General features: G+C 43.9%; 1 long non-coding RNA gene across 2 annotated transcripts in view; it reads right to left on the bottom strand.

Annotated features, from left to right (window-relative positions):
• LOC108500686 overlaps positions 1-15,756 on the bottom strand; it is a 46,721-nt gene extending 30,965 nt beyond the window's left edge. The window contains exons 1-2 of one of the 2 annotated variants that reach the window (XR_001875958.1): positions 15,683-15,756; positions 11,048-11,137 (exon numbers count right to left, since the gene is read on the bottom strand). This is a non-coding gene — a long non-coding RNA (uncharacterized LOC108500686). Of the gene's footprint in view, positions 1-11,047; positions 11,138-12,771; positions 12,889-15,682 lie in introns of those variants that run through there. The other variant, XR_001875957.1, reaches the window with a different exon arrangement.
• Positions 15,757-17,194: the final 1,438 nt, after the last annotated feature.

A 17,194-nucleotide genomic window follows, 5' to 3' on the forward strand; every position in this document is an offset into this window, starting at 1 on the left:
CTTGCTATGCCTGAAGCAAGAATGGATAATCACACAGCTCTACCCTCAAAACAATAATAAAATAAGGACACAGTAGCACAGGGGTTCGTGCCTGCCAAAAACACTCAATAGACTGTATAATACAATAGTCCAACGTGATCGGTGAGGCACATTTATACCCTCGCTGTTTACAGGTGAACGGGACCTGGTTTTAAATAAAACAGAGGTTACAAATATGTGGGGTTATTGTTGTTATATATTGCGGTGCAGCTGCGGTGCCTGAGCCAGGAGAAGGAGCAGGGGCCCCACTGGTGGGTCCAGAGCTGCACCCCCATATCTCACCCACAGCGAGACGCGGCTCCGTGTTGGCAGGAGGAGGGCGGCCGGAGCTGAGGAGCGGCACAGTGTTTCTCCAGAGCCAAACAGGACCTGCATATCTAATCTGTTATCTGTTGGATCTGCAGGGTATCCATCAGCCCAGCTTCCAGCCATCAGGTACAGCAGCAATAAGTGTCAGGAAGCCTTTCCTACCCAAGTAAAATTATTCCTCAGTGGGGCTGCTTACGGCACACAACCCGAGCGGCACACGCCTGGCTGCCAGTGCGGCCGGTGCTGCGGCAGCCGCTGCTGCCACGGCACAGTTGCTCCAAAAATGGTATTTTCCACTCAGAAATTATTACCCCCTTCCTTCCATGTTGCTGTGCCACAACCAGGCAAGGCACCAACCCCAGGGATTTGCAGAATAAGTATTCTTGTGTTATATAAGCACCTATAACTTCAAAGTGGTTGGTGTGAGGGGGTGTTGCTTGTGTTTTGGGGTTTTTTGAGAAGCAAAAAAAAACTTCACGGTGAAAAAAGAAAGAAGTTAAGAGATGAAGGCTCTGTTCTCTCCCTCCTTTGAATAAGTGAGAACTGGAAGAAGAAGGAGAAGCAAAGCAGCCCTCTGATTAGTCCCCAGGAGTGCCCTCTCCAGCAATCAGATATGCAGGATAAGATACAGGCATGGTGAACGTGTACCCCATTCCCAAGTGGGGAGCAAACCCTCAGAGCTGCTGAAAGATGAGTTCAGGGATACCTCGAAATCAAGAGAAATTTTGACATGAACTCTAGCAGGGATGAGATTTCCATCTAGGGCTGCAGAGAAAGACCAGATACCCAGATAGGCACAAGCGTATCCGTCTCCGTAGGAGGAAGAGGTAAATCATCCCAACTCTCAGCAGATTTCACTCGGAGAAGAGCAGCTCGTTGACGTCAACCATTTAGTGTGCTGATGGATAATTTTTTCCCTGGCCAAGCAAGTGGGTTCTACTTTAGTTTTAACATTAAACGCTATTAAATGAAATGAATACAGCATGTTTCCATCGCGCGTGTTGCTGGAGCTGCTGTGACAGCTAAGGAGCTGCTGGGCATGATGTGTCAAGAAAATGTACCAGGAGAAAAGTACATGGAGCTACTGTCAAAAATACAAGCGGGATTGTGAACAGTGTATCGGCTTCAGACGCTCTTGAAATTATTTTTTAATTGCATCTGCACACCCAGGCAGATCTTCAAGGGTTAACTGCACACAATGTAATGAATTCAATAATGTTGAGTTAAAAAAGGTCTAATTAGCAAGTAACCACTTTATTATGAAAGGAAATGGTAATGAATTTAATAGCTCAAAATCATTAACAATATTTAGTTTGCTGGTACTTGTTCTCTATTATCCTCATTAATATGAACATTTAATATGTTTTAAAATGGATTTGTAATACTTTCTGTACCATGAGGTTACACTGACAAAAAGAGTGTAATTATTCTGTTAATTGTAATCTCTGTCTGTTTGTGCCCCAAATAGTAGCATATTTATGTGTTAATAAAAAAAATTAGAGCAATTAGGGGCGGGAAGTTTAAAAATGTAATTAAACAAAAACTCTTAAATTGCAGGTTGAATCATTCTGAGGAAAAAGTTTTGGAAGTGAGATGTCTGAAAAACAAGTTTCTCCGACTGAGATCTTTCTCATTAAAAAAGAAGAAAGGAAAAAGGGAACAGAAGCATTAATGTTCTTTACTGACAATGAATATTGAAACAGTCCTTGCCTGAGCTGGACAAAGCTCAGGACTCTATCTTCTGGGACATCTGCTTGTGAGCAGAGTGTCTGGCACGTGAAGGTGCTCTCTGACACTGCCCCATGAGTGTGAGACCACAAGATCATTAGTTCCCCATGGCAATCTCCCTGTGTGAGATCCTGTGGGACCCCAGTGAACCAGCTGCCCATAAGACACCCAGGAAACATAATTCTTCTCCCAGAATATCATATCAATCCCCACTGGTCATCTAACCCTCCCCAGATCTCCTGTCCCTCTGCTTCACAGTGCAAACATCTTCACTCATTGCCCCAAACCTTTTATTTTTGCTAGACCTGTCCCTAGTGAGCAGCATTCTTGTTTATAAATCCTGCATTAGACAAAGCAAATCCTGACAAATTTTGTGCTGCACTGAATGTCAGTTCCTCCTGAGTCCACGTGGAATTACTGCACCACTATTACTCTTTTTTTTCCACCCACCTCTTCCTTACCCATCAGTTTTTAGTGGCTGATTATCACCAATCAGGACCCTCTTCAAAATCCTTTCCATAAAAATGAAATCAGCGCTCAACCTCTCTCGATACCAGAAACTTTCAGAGCTGTTTGCTCTGTCCACAGCACCATCTCCTCGCTGGAAACAGCCGCTCCCATGACTCCCCCAGGCGCTGGTGGGCAGAGCACCAGGAAGGATGGGAGGGCAGCATCCATAGGGTGCTCCATAGGTGGGTGATCCACCCCTCCCCACACAGCTCAACACAGCGATTCCCACCCTGGCAATTGACTTAATAGGCTAATTCAAGAAACTGAGGATAATGCAGACAATCAGGGAGATATCAGCATTATTCCTCTGAAATATTCCAGGTCAAATCTCTTTGTTTAATCTTGCACAAATTGTGGCACGTGGTGGAGGTGGGAGCAAGGTCCACAGGCACACAGGCACATGGATCAGCCAACTAAGGACACCTTTATTTGTCCATGTGTCCATGTCACCGTTGGTGCTCCAGGACAGGTGTCCTGGCCAAGAACCCCCATCCCATCCACATGAGCAGCCAGCCCACAATAGACCATTCTGTGACTAATTTTTTTCTTCTAAGAAAAGGAACTAAAAAAAGTGGTGAAATTAAAGTGAAGCATCTCATTTGCCCACAAATGACATATTTCAACTTTCCATTTTACCGAAAAAAAAAAGTTGTGAAGGATTCTTTTTTTTTAAAACTTATTACAATTTCCAATTTTTTTTTTTTGAATTGCCAGTGAAGAGAAAAATATGTGATTTGCAGAGCTCTAAAAATAACGAGTTAAAATAGTTTCTGCCTCTCTAAGGAGGCCTCTTAGTCCTATAATTTCTGCAGATTTTGCCTTTCAGGATGGGTATTTTAACAAATGATATAATGTCATTTCTATAAGTATCGTCTCATAATCTGCTGCCACTGTTGGAAATATAAGTTTAGAGACAGCTTGAGCAGAAGAAATACCAGCTCACCCAGCTACACTAAAAAAATAAAGTATTTTAAGAAGAGGGGCAGGATGTATATTGCAAAGGTGAGCAAACAGTGCCAAACATTTTTGAGAATCTTTCTTTTGATTTCTATCTCTGGCTGCATTTGCAGCCCTTTTGTGTTTGTCTACTGCAAACAGTTCAGCAATGACTATTATGGGGGTGTTCACTCTAGAAAGAAAATTTCAGAAAGGACGCTCACATTTGGGCTGGAAGAGCATGTACAGTGTTTCATTCTAAAAATAAACAATACCAAGTGTCCAGTTGGAACAAAGCAATTGTAGATATTTACCTTCGGCCAGTCTAAAACTAACAAATTAAAAAGTATTACAATTATTAAAAATTCAATTTACTATTAAAATTTCAAGCTACTCAAGTAAAAAAAAGGAAGAATAATCAATCTATCTTCTGTCTGATCCATCTGATCGATCACATTTTTCATTTTGAACAGAATCTAATCAGCTTTGCTCAGCGGGGACCTCTCTGGCCCCCATGCCCAGGGCTCACTCTGGGTATGGGGATGCAGGAGAAGGGGTGGAAGGGGAAGGTGGGGAGTGGGGTCTTGCTGCCAGAGGAGTGCTCTGAGGAAAACCACCACTTCCTCCTGCATGGCCAGCAGGGTGGATGTGCTCCTTCAAGATTAGCCCCTGTTTATCAAACACCAAGACAGCAGCAAACATTTGTGGGTTGCTAGGAAAGAGGAAGGAGGCAAACGCCAGATGGAGAGGAAAAGGGGGCTAAAAAAATGCTGTTGTGCTGGGAAATGGAAGAAAGCAAGTAGGAAGAAAATGGGGTGAAAAGGCACATTATATTACGTCTACCATTTGCACTGTTTCAAACACACTTGGCCACATGCACCCTGACTGTCAACTGCCACGAGCCAAGGGTGAATCCATGCAAGAGAGCAGTGGGATTATTTTGGTTTGCAAGCTACCACCAGGCTTAGTGGTTGCCTTAACAAAGAGCCTTTCAGGCTTCGGGAGCTGGCAGCATGGAACAGACCAGTCATCTAGAGCCATGTAATTTTGTAATTTAACCTTGTAATAAACCTTGCCCCGGATTTGTGAGACTTCCAGGAAAGAGCCTTAAAGATCTTGCTTTGGAAAGCTGCACTGCCCTTCCTGGTTTCCTTCTCATGCTCATCATGACAAGAGCTGATCATGTGAGAAAGATTCAGGAATTATTGAAGGAAACTGGACTTTAAGTTCAGTTGGAAAATGGGAGTTTTGTTCTTGGTAATAGTGAAAACAGATGCAACTATAGCCAGAATGTCTCCCTCTTTCCACAGAGGAAAAATGGCAGTGAAAGCCAAAAACGAAAAGAAAAAATAGATTTCTCTTAGTGCCAGCTAGCCTCTGTTCTCTTCTGCAAAACAAACAAGAAAGGGCATAATATTTCTTCTCTGTGTGCAGGTTTTATTGACTAAGATGTAGGTTTGTATTATGCTCAACCTTTGCACAGTGAAATGTGTGGTGTGTATGACAAGAACAGAGTTTCTCCCTGATGGGCAGTGCTGGTTCCCAGGGAGGGCTGCTGTCCTGCTTCCTTCAGGAGAGCTGTGACTCTTTAATCCTTGCAATTGCTTTCCTTATCCTACCTGAAAGAAGAATCACATAGAGAGATGAACCTTTCCCCATGGAGACATAAGACTATCTCCTCATGGAATTGTAAGAGAACTTTTATTGCACAATGGGTGACCCTGACAGAAAGAACCTCCCTGCTTAGGGAACAACAGCGAAGAATTTGTCATTTGCAGTTAATTTTCCTAAAGGAGGGCTGATTCTTTTAGGTCTATTCCTTAGATGAGAGCTAATTGGAAAACAAACATCTCCTCCTCAGCTTGGGATGCCTCTTAAGCATGGAGATCCTGACAGCTTTCCAGAAGACAAGATGTCCCAAATGGCTGCTTTTCAGGGATACCTGAGCATGTTCATCCTTTAAAGAGGGACTCACACAATCCCAGCCAGGACAGTCCCAGCATTCAGTGTTTTTTTAGCATAGCAAAGTCTCTCTCTATGTATTCCCATGCAAACAGTTGTTGTGGATAAGGATAGGAGAACCCTCATCTCCACATCAGGACACTTATCATCAGCACCTATCTAAGATCTCAGCACTCTGCTCATTTTATGGCTCACAAACTTGGGTTAGTCACTGATCTCTGGCTGAGTGGAGAATTTTCTGGCTCCCACTCTAGCTCCTACTCCAGCCTTCACTGAAGCAGATTTCCCACTATAAATTCAAGTGATCCATCATCTGAACTCTTACAAAGCCTTTTTACTTCCTTCTTATCCTTTCAGTCATAACTACCTAATCTAGAAGTAAATGACAAAGGTTTTGGTAGATTTTGAAAGAACACTGAAAGATTCAACACACACCCCCCAATGTTTTTTGTAAACAAAAAACACTCAATCTAGACTTGCTTAAGGCTCAGAGGTACATTTAACACCCAACAGCACGAAGCACAGGAACAATGCAACTGTGCATTTGGCAATGCACCACTGTAATAATTTCCAGGGTAAATGGACTGGCAATTTTAGCCACATGGATAATATCCAGGCCAAGGTGGCTGAATTCAGCCAGGCCTGCATCTGACTGAAGAAATCTGTCATACGTCAAAAGACACAAAGATGCACATTATTCCTGACTCCACCCATGACATATGCTCGTCTCCATCCTTTGGGTTATCAAGGCTAATTGTGGGCCACCAAAAATACAGTGACATTACAGGGGGGTTGCATAGTGCTGTGATTTATTTTACTAAAAAACAACCCACAAAAAATTTAGGAAGGAAAACAAAGGTCGTAAAGTTGTCCAAAGCAATCAATCCAATTCTGTTCATGTCTAATCCTTCTTTGCACGCTGATCATTACCAACTTTGTCCCTTTCTGGGCATCCAGCAGGGTCTTTTTAGCCATGTTGTCATCGTATGTGTAAGCCAGGAGAAGGTGGGAACACCCAAAGAACTTTATCCTCTTGGAAAGGCTGTAACAGCACTGTAATAGCTCTGCTCATGGCAAAGCAGACCTTCCGTTCCAGATGCATCCCCAGGCAACCACACTGCCAAAGGAATATCTCATATCCCTGCCTTTTTTGGGGCTGAGACAAGAACTGTTGCTTCAAACAGTCTATGCTTTTGGTCCTTGCACACGAGGTATTGTGAGCAAGGGTTGTGCCTCCCTGAGCTAACACAAGGATGGGGAGTCCTCAGACTCACTGGTAATAAGTTTGTCTCATGTATTAAAAACATCTTTTAAAACCTCCTCTTTACAAGACAATACCATTAAACTACCGATGCACATCAAGAGGAGTGCAACTCCAGAGGGAAATTCAGTGCTTCCAGGCTCTCTGGGAGAAGGCAGCTGCCTTGTCATCCCTACCTCGCTGCATGGAAAATGTACCCCAAAGGAAGTACAATGTGCACGTCCTTCTGCTGCCTGCTCATGAAAACACTTGGAAATGCCATGGTCCCACCACCCACCACCAAAGCACGTCCTATCAAGTTTAACAGGCCATTACCATCTTCCTGCTGCCTCCCTCAGTTCCCAGGGGAACCCACCAGTGACTCACTTTCCAGAAAGTCTAGGGAAAGCCTTTCTCACTAGTCTTCAAAATCCCAGAGGCTTTTAAAAGAATTTCTCCAAAGCCCCAATGCATTCCTTTACCTTCCACAGCTTTGATTGTGTAGGTCTTCTCCACAAAGCCCAGCAGGCAGGGGTTGTGCTCCTGGCTCCTCCACCAGCAACCCTGGCTGCATCCTCAATCCAAGTTTTAAACTCTTTGCACACACTTGCTATTTGCAGGCTATGGGAATGGACCAGGCTGGTGGCAATAGCTTGCGCTTTTCTTTGAAAAGGTCCATATTAACAGATCAAAATACTGCTGGGGTTTTTTTAATATATTTAAATATGTATTTTTATAGTAAATACAGGACACTGGTCCAAGTCTTCCGTAGGCAGTGAAATGAGGCCCTTTGGAAAGATGAATTTGGTGCCATGACCTTGAATCACTCTCTATACACAGAGGAAAAATTGTGAATCTGTCACATAACAACTTTTATGTCTCATACTAGTCCTGTATGGTATTGCCATATACATCTCTATAAATGTAATACAATACTATATATAATACATGAAATCCACAAAGGCATCCCAAACACTCCTGGGTCATTTCCACATTCCTGTACGCAGAGCAGGAATTTCAGCGCTCTCTTGGTGCAATCCACAACAGCCCATACCATAACCTGGCTTTTGTTGGTAGCCTCCTAAAACTCCCAATCTGCATTTATAAAAGCAATTGTAGCCTGTTGCTTACGCCTTTGGAATGGAAGGAAAATTTTGGCTTGTCTCATGCAGTACTTTACCGGGCATTTGGGTGGTCTCAGGCCAAGACTATACAGAAAAGGCTTCAGAAAAAGCACCCCATTTAATCACACAAGCAGTGTTTTTCTTGAATCACAGGCACTGGAAATTTTGCCTCTGATTACCAGCAGTCTAGGCTGAACACACACCAAAAAAAGACTGAAGAAAATATTTTGGGGGGAGACTGCAATGTGTCCCCTCACAATTTTGACTTTTTAGGACACTCCTGACAAAGTCTGGCTGTTTGCTTTTCCACCAGGAAGCATGGGAAAGCAGAGGGCTCACGTGATTTGAACACCTCCTATGTTTCAGTTTTCTCCTTCTTCTCTACTCTGCTCTCATCTCTTGGGGTTTTGATCCACAGAAATCTTTAGGAAGGTTTATTTTTTCTACCTACAGAAGCTTTACTCATTAATGAAGGGCTCATCTAGTGAGTTGACATCATCATGTTTCCATAACCTACTATTCCCTGAATCACCCTGGTCTTCAGCAGGGATTTTTTTTTTTGCATGATAAAGTCAGTACTTAGATGAACATGCTACCTGTGACAATAATTAGTTCTATTTAAGATTTCTGATTAAGTTTGGATAAGCATCAGAACAGGTTTTTTAACTGTTACTTTCAAATGCAGCGCGAGAATAACTTCCAAAGAGATGGAAGCATAAAAAGTGTCCCTCATTTATACCATAAATCCCTCTGCAAGGGGAAATGTCTACAGACACCTCTACTTGGATGGCTGGAGACACTCTACTAGGGCATATTTTAAACATCTTCCAGGGAAGTATCTGTTCTAATGAAGAGAAACAAGACTTTTTTATTTCCTCGTGAGGTGTGCTGTTTTGTCCAGTTTCCATGTATCGGGTCCTCTCTGTGCAAACACTCACAATCCTGGCAAACCTGGCCAAGAAACACTCTGTGTCCCAGAAATGGAGGTTTACAGCTAACAGCAAAGAGCCATGCAAAAAAACCCCCAAAAAACAGCAACTGTGGAAGAGCACAACTCTCAGCGTCCTGCTACTTTCAGCCACTAAAACATTCTGTTAAAAATCTCAGGGACAGCGCATACATACATATCTTAATTTTCTCATTTTAAACCCAGCCAGAATTAGCACACTGCCAGTCTCCAAAGGTGCAGACCTCGTTGCTCTAAAGCTCCTAAAGTTGTATTGCTCTGGGAAAGGACAGGAACCATAAAAAGCCTGAGCTGGGAGGCAGCTTTTATGCCCATGTTCAGGCCTCTAGTAAGCTGTCCCACGAAATGTAAAGAGACCTCCTGCTCAGCCAGGGCTCTGATTTCCACAGCCTGTGCCTGCAGCACTCCTGTATTTTATAAGCCATATTAACTCACCTCTTGCACCGGGAGGTTGGGGCAGTGGCACACTGTCTAATAATGGAACATATTTGTTAATACTAATAGACATTTGTAAAACTACCACACGCCTTCAGCCTTCAAGTCAAAGCGCAGGATGCTTGCTAAGGTTGTGAAATGTATGATGTAAAACTTGGGATGTTTTGGTTATAACATATCTCATTTATTTTTACTGTCATCACCCTCCCTGGTATATAATACCTGCTGCATGCAGAGTGAAATATTGCAGATGTTTTCAAAATAATTCTGGGCTGGTGGAGAAACCAAAAGGTCTCTTGTGCATAAGGTCTGGTTCTTTTCAATTCAAAACAACTAGGTAACAAAGTTTCTGTGTGCTGGTATTTTAAAAGGCCTGGATTCCTCTGAGCTGACTCATACTTGCACTGCCCACCCAAAAACTCACCTCTGAGAACTTTGAGAGAGATTCAATCGCCATTTTGATACCCTCAGGATTCAAGAATGAAGAGTAAAAAGATAAAACTAGTTTTAACTATTCATTAGTTTTTGGTACTTCACATAATTTGTGCAATGGCTTCAGGGGTTTAATTGAATCACTTTTCCCACCTTGTCTTAATTTTAATTATGCAGCAATCATTTTTACCAACCTGTGCAAAGGAGCCATATGAAAATGTGACATATGACAATATACATTTACCTAAGCTCTAGGACTACTCTGACCTACAGGCAATTAGCTACTGCCTCCAGCACTCAAACGACCAATTAAAGAGTTAACAAAATGCCCTCCAAATCACCTACATGTTCAGGTTTTTTGGACTGCCATGAACATTATACTTCAACTGATATAATTTTTGACTGACTGATTCACTAAGTCTGCATCGGCTAAAATTCCAGAGCCATGCCTGTAAAACCAAGGAATCAGGTTTTATGAGGTGCTTTCATTGTCATTAAAGACGATCCCACCTTAGCCCTTTCCCTAACAAGACAATCTTGCAGCAGTCATTACAAAATGTGATCCCAGCTTGTCGTCAGGGAAAAAACGGCTTGCTAGGTCAATGAGGACTGCACTAAGTTCATCTCAAGGATGTAAGACATCCGTCTGAATGGCTACCAGCCAAGAACAAAAATATTAAAAGACACACAAAGGACTGGTTTTTTCAAGACCTGGCTCCCAAAGTTTTACAGGTAGCCAATTCCAGAAATCCAGAGAGATTAAATCAGTAGTCACAAATGGATGTCTTTACACGTCTTCATGATTTACAGTGTACTAGTGAGCATTTCGCTGCAGAAAACAGATCATTAACAGCCAGAACTGCACAACAGAAATGACCCTAAGATGGACAATTTCAAAGAAAAATGCATTCAGATGTGTTCTTGCATGGGAATTAGAGAGATCCAGGACACTGCTAATTATACCAGCGGAGGGAGAAGTGAAGGGTGGTAATCTGCCCAGGAAATCCCGAGTTCCAGTCCTGCCTCCAACAATAACTCAAGTTGTGGTTTTGTAATCTCCTTTCCTCCCTTCCTCAGCTGGCAATGGGGTTTAACAATAGCCCCTGACACATATTTTATGTGGTGCCATGAGGACTGACATTCTGAAAGTGCTTTGAAACCAACAAATTGTCTGGGTGGCCCTCCAGAATCTCATGTGTTGGGCATTCTGTCACAATTCAGAAAAGTTCTGCCTTCCGTGAGCAATGTGGTTTCATGATGGTATCTCACAGGTAGAGGTTGATTTGCAAATCCACCACCAGGATTCCACGCAAGGAAATCCTGACTCTGCAATGAAAAATACTGATATGAGAGATTGGTACAGACCTGAGGCTTGCATGCTGATTCTCAGGTGATCTGATGCTGTTTCTCTGAAGCTGACTCACATCACGGTCTTAATGCTTGGAAGAAACTTTCCTGGATTTGAACAGAAAGAGAAGAGTATTACTGGTGTTCCTTCCCTGGCCACAAAGACCCCAGTTCTGCCCAGATTTACGCAGGTGAAGCCCCACTGGCTTTGCAGGGCCTAGGAGATGCTGCTCTTCTGAACCTGAAGGCACACTGAAAAGCCAGCCCAAAAGCCAGCCCAATCTTTTGGATGCCATCAGAAACTGAAGATAGAGCCAAACGATCCAGAATGGAATTTCTTTTCCACCCTCTGCACTTTCATTACTAAGACAAGGCCCATAGGGCATGTTGGCCAAACAGCTTCACTACACAAACATGGTAAGGTGAAGTGAATGGCATCACGGAGAGAAATTAATCAGTCCAGTGACTTAAGGCTACTTGTCTTAAGTCCTACCATGTGGGAAACCAATGTCTGGCAACAGCAACCTTAGCACTCCTGTTTTCCAAGTCAGTGGCTTCAGGGAGCATCATGGAGGTGACACTCTTGGCCTCCAAGGGGCTGGGGAAATCAATATTGGCAATGTGAAGGACACTTAATGACAGTCAAAAAAATGTTTGTTGTTTTTTTTCACCAGTGAAAGAGACATGAGGGAAAATAGGTAGTTATAAATGGCCAGGTAGGAAAGATAAAACAAAACAAAATAAAATATACAAACAAAATAAAATACACATAAATAAACAATAATATATTTCTTTACAATAATAAATAAAGATATACAAAAAACTCCAACCAACCACCAGAAATCAAAAATAAAAACAAAAAAAAAACCAAAGAAAACCAGTAACAACAAAACAAACAAAAATTCCCAAACCAAAACAAAAAACCCACCCAACCCACAAAACTCTCAATGCATTATTTTTTTGGCTGTATTTGCTGTAAAGGCCAGTGAAAGAGAGTGAAAAAAGCAACTATTTGACACCCAGAGCTGCTTTGCTTTGAAAAATATGGAGACAAACTTAACAATGAAGAGTTGGGATTCCATAGGGTTGTTTATGTATGGAATACAGGCAAATGCATATGATTATGTAGAAGTGTGTCTGTGTGTAATGTAGCATTAACACCAATTCTAACAGCCTTATGAAATGATAGATTAAAAAGAAAGAGAGGAAGAAAGGAAAAGCAAGCTAGAGGTTTTTTCCCCTCTTTTACAAATATGGTGCAGTTTACAGAAGCATGGTCCTTTTTTAGGAAGAATTCTAAATGCATCATTCAAATATTGTTTGAGCTGAATACATGATATACATATCATGAATACATATAATCACAGCACAGTCTTTTGTGGAAGTTCTGAAAATAGCATTGGAAAAAGCTGACCATGGGTTTCCATCTATGGATTTGCATTTGGTTAACATGTGTGAACCGACTCCATTCATCTCATCCTCCATGGGAACCATCCTGATGCTCCAAATGGCCAAGCTGAAAAGTTTGGCCTGAATGACAGGAATCATTTATGTGGGTCTGATGTCAAGGACAGCACCTACAGCCACCAGGTGAAATTATGGGAATGAATTGGGGAGCTCCATTGCACTGAAAAATCCCTACAGGTAATGTACCACAATAGCTACTGCATTGCAAACTGCAGGCAAAATATGAGGAGCCCTGTGGCAAGTAAAGTTGTAAGTTATCTGCTGATTTTCCTAACCTTTTTCCACCAGTTCCCCTTTGGTAGGAAAGTTTAAGGTTGCTGGGAAGGCTAAAACTTCCTTCTTTCCACCTCCAGTCTTCCAGGATGTAGCTTAGTTTCTCTCACTTCTTCCACTGCAGACTGCTGGGGGGAAAAAAAAAAAAAAAAGAGGGAAAGGGATAAATCATAAAAAAAAAAGGGCAATTAGGAGAGCGAGCTTCAAAAGTCTCCACAGCCCCTCTCTGCTCGGCTGGGAAGGTCTGCGCCGAGGGTGCCCGGAGGTCAGAGGGGACATCGCTGCCCTCTGCAAAACCTGTGGGAGCCGGTGAAGCTGGAGGATGTGGGAAGGGTGGCAGGGAGAGCTGAGTGCTCTAAGTAGCATGTTTCCTAGGAAACCTTCGACAGCAAATATCACATTAGTCCTGCCTTGTGGCCCAGCTCATGTGATGTCAAGAACAATTTCTCACAACTCAGCTCAGAAGGTTAGCAAGACTTGGTGAAATGTTCAGTGACTCTGGCCTGGCTTTCCAGCTGGGAGCAAAACATGAAACTGAGGGTGTTTGCATTGTTTTGGAATTTTGTGACAAATTCCTAAGCAAATGTTTTGTTACTTTTTTTTTAAATATTATGGTGGATTTCCCCCATAAGTGAGTTTGCAGACACTCACCCAGTTGCTATACTGACTGTTAAGGAACTTCATTTAACAAAAGAAAGAAAAGAGAAATGGAAAAACAAGCAGTCTCATGGAAAGCCTTAGAACAGTCAGATCACTGTTCAGCTTGTGCACTGATTAAAAAAGCTCTGTCATAGACTTCTGGCATTACAAAACTTTGTTTACAACTATCCTTTCTAATTTCTGTCAGCTGCAGCCTGAAAATATCCATAGTCTAGCAGATTTAACAAAAAAAGACGTAAGCTCTGGCAGCTAAACTCAGATATGAGATGCACTTCAGCCTCCCAAGAGGGCTCCCAGCAGCTCCTTAGTCTGGGACCCAACACCTTGGGATGGGTCTGAGTGCAGAGATGCAGAGTTTTGGTTCTCAAAGCTACACAACATTCTGAGGTCGAGTATTTGGGGGGCTATGTGGTACCACAGACCTACCCCTAGTGTACCTGTTACCGCACAGCTTCTATCTTTCTCCCCTGAATTCTTGCAAATTGGCCTGACTGGAAGGCAACCCTGATGTATTGTACAGGTAAAGTCCCACACTGCTGCCATTCCTAGTGGTTTCACATCTGTGACTTCACTGGCATTGGACTTCTAATTTTTTAAGAGAAAAGATACTAAAACTGAAAAATCTTCCTCTGGTGACACACTTCATCTCATACGTAGTGAAATATTAAGACCTTTTTAATGGAAAGTAATATATTTAAACAAATTAAAAATAGTCCCACTAATTTCTTTTTAATCATAAGCTAACTTAGGTGTTTGACCTCTTTATTTCCTTTTGCTGCTTCTCATCTTCAGTGATTTGAGCCCTCACATCTAGAGGGTTTTTTCCCTTTTTTTTTTTTCACTTCCCAGGGAAATAAGCGATGAATACAAAAAAGAACAAGGCTGCTTGAGGTAACTGAGAAACATCAGCGTTGAAATAGGTCCATTGCTTCTTTTTATCCCATTTTAGGTACAGGAGGCCTGATGGATCAGCTTTTCCTTCAGGAAAGCCAGGATTAAGGAGGTCAGGTCAGCAGTGTGAGAACGCCTGTAAGAGCACTGTGGGAACACAAGGCTCCCTTATTAGCACGTTAATGTACTGAACCTGAAGCTCATTTAAACAAGATGGAGACAGTTGAGTTCTCCCCCCTCATCCCAAATCTGCGGTGCCCTCAGAGCTGTTTGATCCACCAAGTGACAAATTTCCGAAGCCGTGCACTACTGGAAATCTCATAAACTAGAGCAAGTGCAATAGGATTTACTGACCACTGCAAAGGTTTCTCTTAAGATCCAAAAGCAGAGGTTTACGCAGGACAGCAAAGGCTCCTGCTGAGATTACAGCAGGTGAAAATATACCAGAGCATTGAGTCCCCTTGACCCGCCACCAGCTTTGTGGGAAAACAGCCCTCACAGATGGAACATGGCATCCACCCTCACACAGAGAACATGGCACTCACCCTCACACAGGGAACATGGCACTCACCCTCACACAGGGAACATGGCACTCACCCTCATGCAGGGAACATGGCACCCGCACTCATGGAGAGACATGGCACCTGCCCTCATTGATGGAACATGGCACCTGCCGTCACGGAGGGACACGGCACCTGTCCTCATGGACGAAACATGGCACCTGCCCTCACGGAGGGACATGGTACTTGCCCTTTTGGACAGAACATGGCACCCGCTCTCACGCAGGGACATGGTATCTGCCCTCATGGAGGGACATGGCACCCGCCCTCACAGAGGGAACATAGCACCCACCCTCACGGAGGAACATGGCACCCGCCCTCACACAGGGAACATGGCACTCGCCCTCACAGAGGGACATGGCACCTGCTCTCACAGAGGGAACATGGCACTCGCGCTCACAGAGAGACATGGCACCTGCCCTCATGGAGGGAACATGGCACCTGCCCTCACGGAGGGACATGGTACTTGCCCTCATGGATTGAACATGGCACCTGCCCTCACGGAGGGACATGGTACTTGCCCTCATGGATTGAACATGGCACCTGCCCTCACGGAGGGACATGGTACTTGCCCTTCTGGACAGAACATGGCATCCACTCTCACGCAGGGACACGGCACCCGCCCTCACAGAGGGAACATAGCACCCACCCTCACGGAGAGACATGGCACCTGCCCTCACGGAGGGAACGTGACACCCGCCCTCACAGAGGGACATGGCACCTGCCCTCATGGATCAAACATGGCACCCTCTCTCACGCAGAGACATGGCACCTGCCCTCACACAGGGAACATGGCACTCACCTTCACACAGGGAACATGGCACCTGCTCTCACAGAGGGAACATGGCACTCACCCTCATGCAGGGAACATGGCACCCGCACTCATGGAGAGACATGGCACCTGCCCTCATGGAAGGACGTGGCACCCGCCCTCACAGAGGGAACATGGCACCCTCCCTCGCATGGCACCCAACTGCCCAGGAACCCCTCATCTCACAGCCCCGAGCCCTGGCTGGCACCTCCAGCCGGCCCCAGCTCACTTGTGCTTTCCTCTTAGGTCAGGTGTTTTCACCTGTCCCAGGTGTTTCCACCATCCCCTCATGCCGGAGGTACAACCCCTCATGGAGGCTGTGAGGGGGGGTGGGAGCTGCCCCCCCCATTTCCCACCACCCTGCCCTCACCTCACCAGCAGCACCTCAAGGGAAGGTGGCTGAGGAATGGGCATTTACTAAAATTATATAAAACATTTACTTAGTAGAAATATTAACAATAATAATAAAAAAATTAAAAACCGTTTCCCTCACTATCAAACTCGGTGCTCCGGTATTTCCTGGCTGACAAAACCACGCTGTATTTTTCTCCCCACATGCTCTCCAGACCGAGGCTCCCACCCTCACAAACACACACACACATGCTGCACACGTGTCGTATCTCCCAGACATGTAAATGCTTGGGGTTTTTTTGTAAAGTTAATTCTATCCCAGAGCAGTAACAGATCTTATAACACTTTCAGTGATGCTTCTTGTACTCTAAGGACCTGAACAAACCAACATTTAAATGCTGGTAATGCATAAATAGCCATATCACCTTCACCTGAGACACCTGGATAAACACTCCTTCTTCCTTCCCAGCTCCCAATGATGAAAAGCAACACCTCACCTGTGGGAGATGCAGACAGAACTTCTGGGGTCCCTACCAGAATGTTGTCACCTGCTAAAGACTGGGATGGGAATAAAAAGAGCCATATTAATACCAAAGCAGACCTAAATAATATCTCAGTATCTTATAGATAAATGATTTGGAAAGAAATATCTGTTCTTATCGTGAGGAAAGATCTATAACTCACTCTTAGCCTTTCATCACCAGGAGGAAATATACTGCGACTTGCACCAATCCATTATCTGTTCTTATTTTCCTCTGTACGGGTATTTATCTCTCTGGCTCACTCTTTATCAACCCAGCCACCCGTGATCACCCAAGCGCAAGGTTCATGTGGGGCCCAAGCCAGCCCTCCCACTCGAGTGGGAGTCTCTGCTCTTCTCTGAACAGCAAGAATAAGAAGTGTACAGCTTGTTTTCATACTCTACACTACATTTGTCCCTGTCCGCAGCCAAAATCCCATCCTCACATGATGTCACTTTGTTGTGATGGGACACTGGGTGGATAAAATCTGCATGGTATTGGTCTCAGCACTGTAAATCTGAACAGGAGGGGCTGGAGCTGAGCATTCCCCCAAGCCTGTACATGTCCCAGCCTGGGGTTTTAGGTCGGGCATTTTTTGAATTCCAGCTTGTTAGAGTTACTGGCTTGTGCA

Source organism: Lepidothrix coronata, unplaced genomic scaffold (genome assembly GCF_001604755.1).
Source record: "Lepidothrix coronata isolate B3197 unplaced genomic scaffold, Lepidothrix_coronata-1.0 Scaffold92, whole genome shotgun sequence".
NCBI lineage: Eukaryota > Metazoa > Chordata > Aves > Passeriformes > Pipridae > Lepidothrix > Lepidothrix coronata.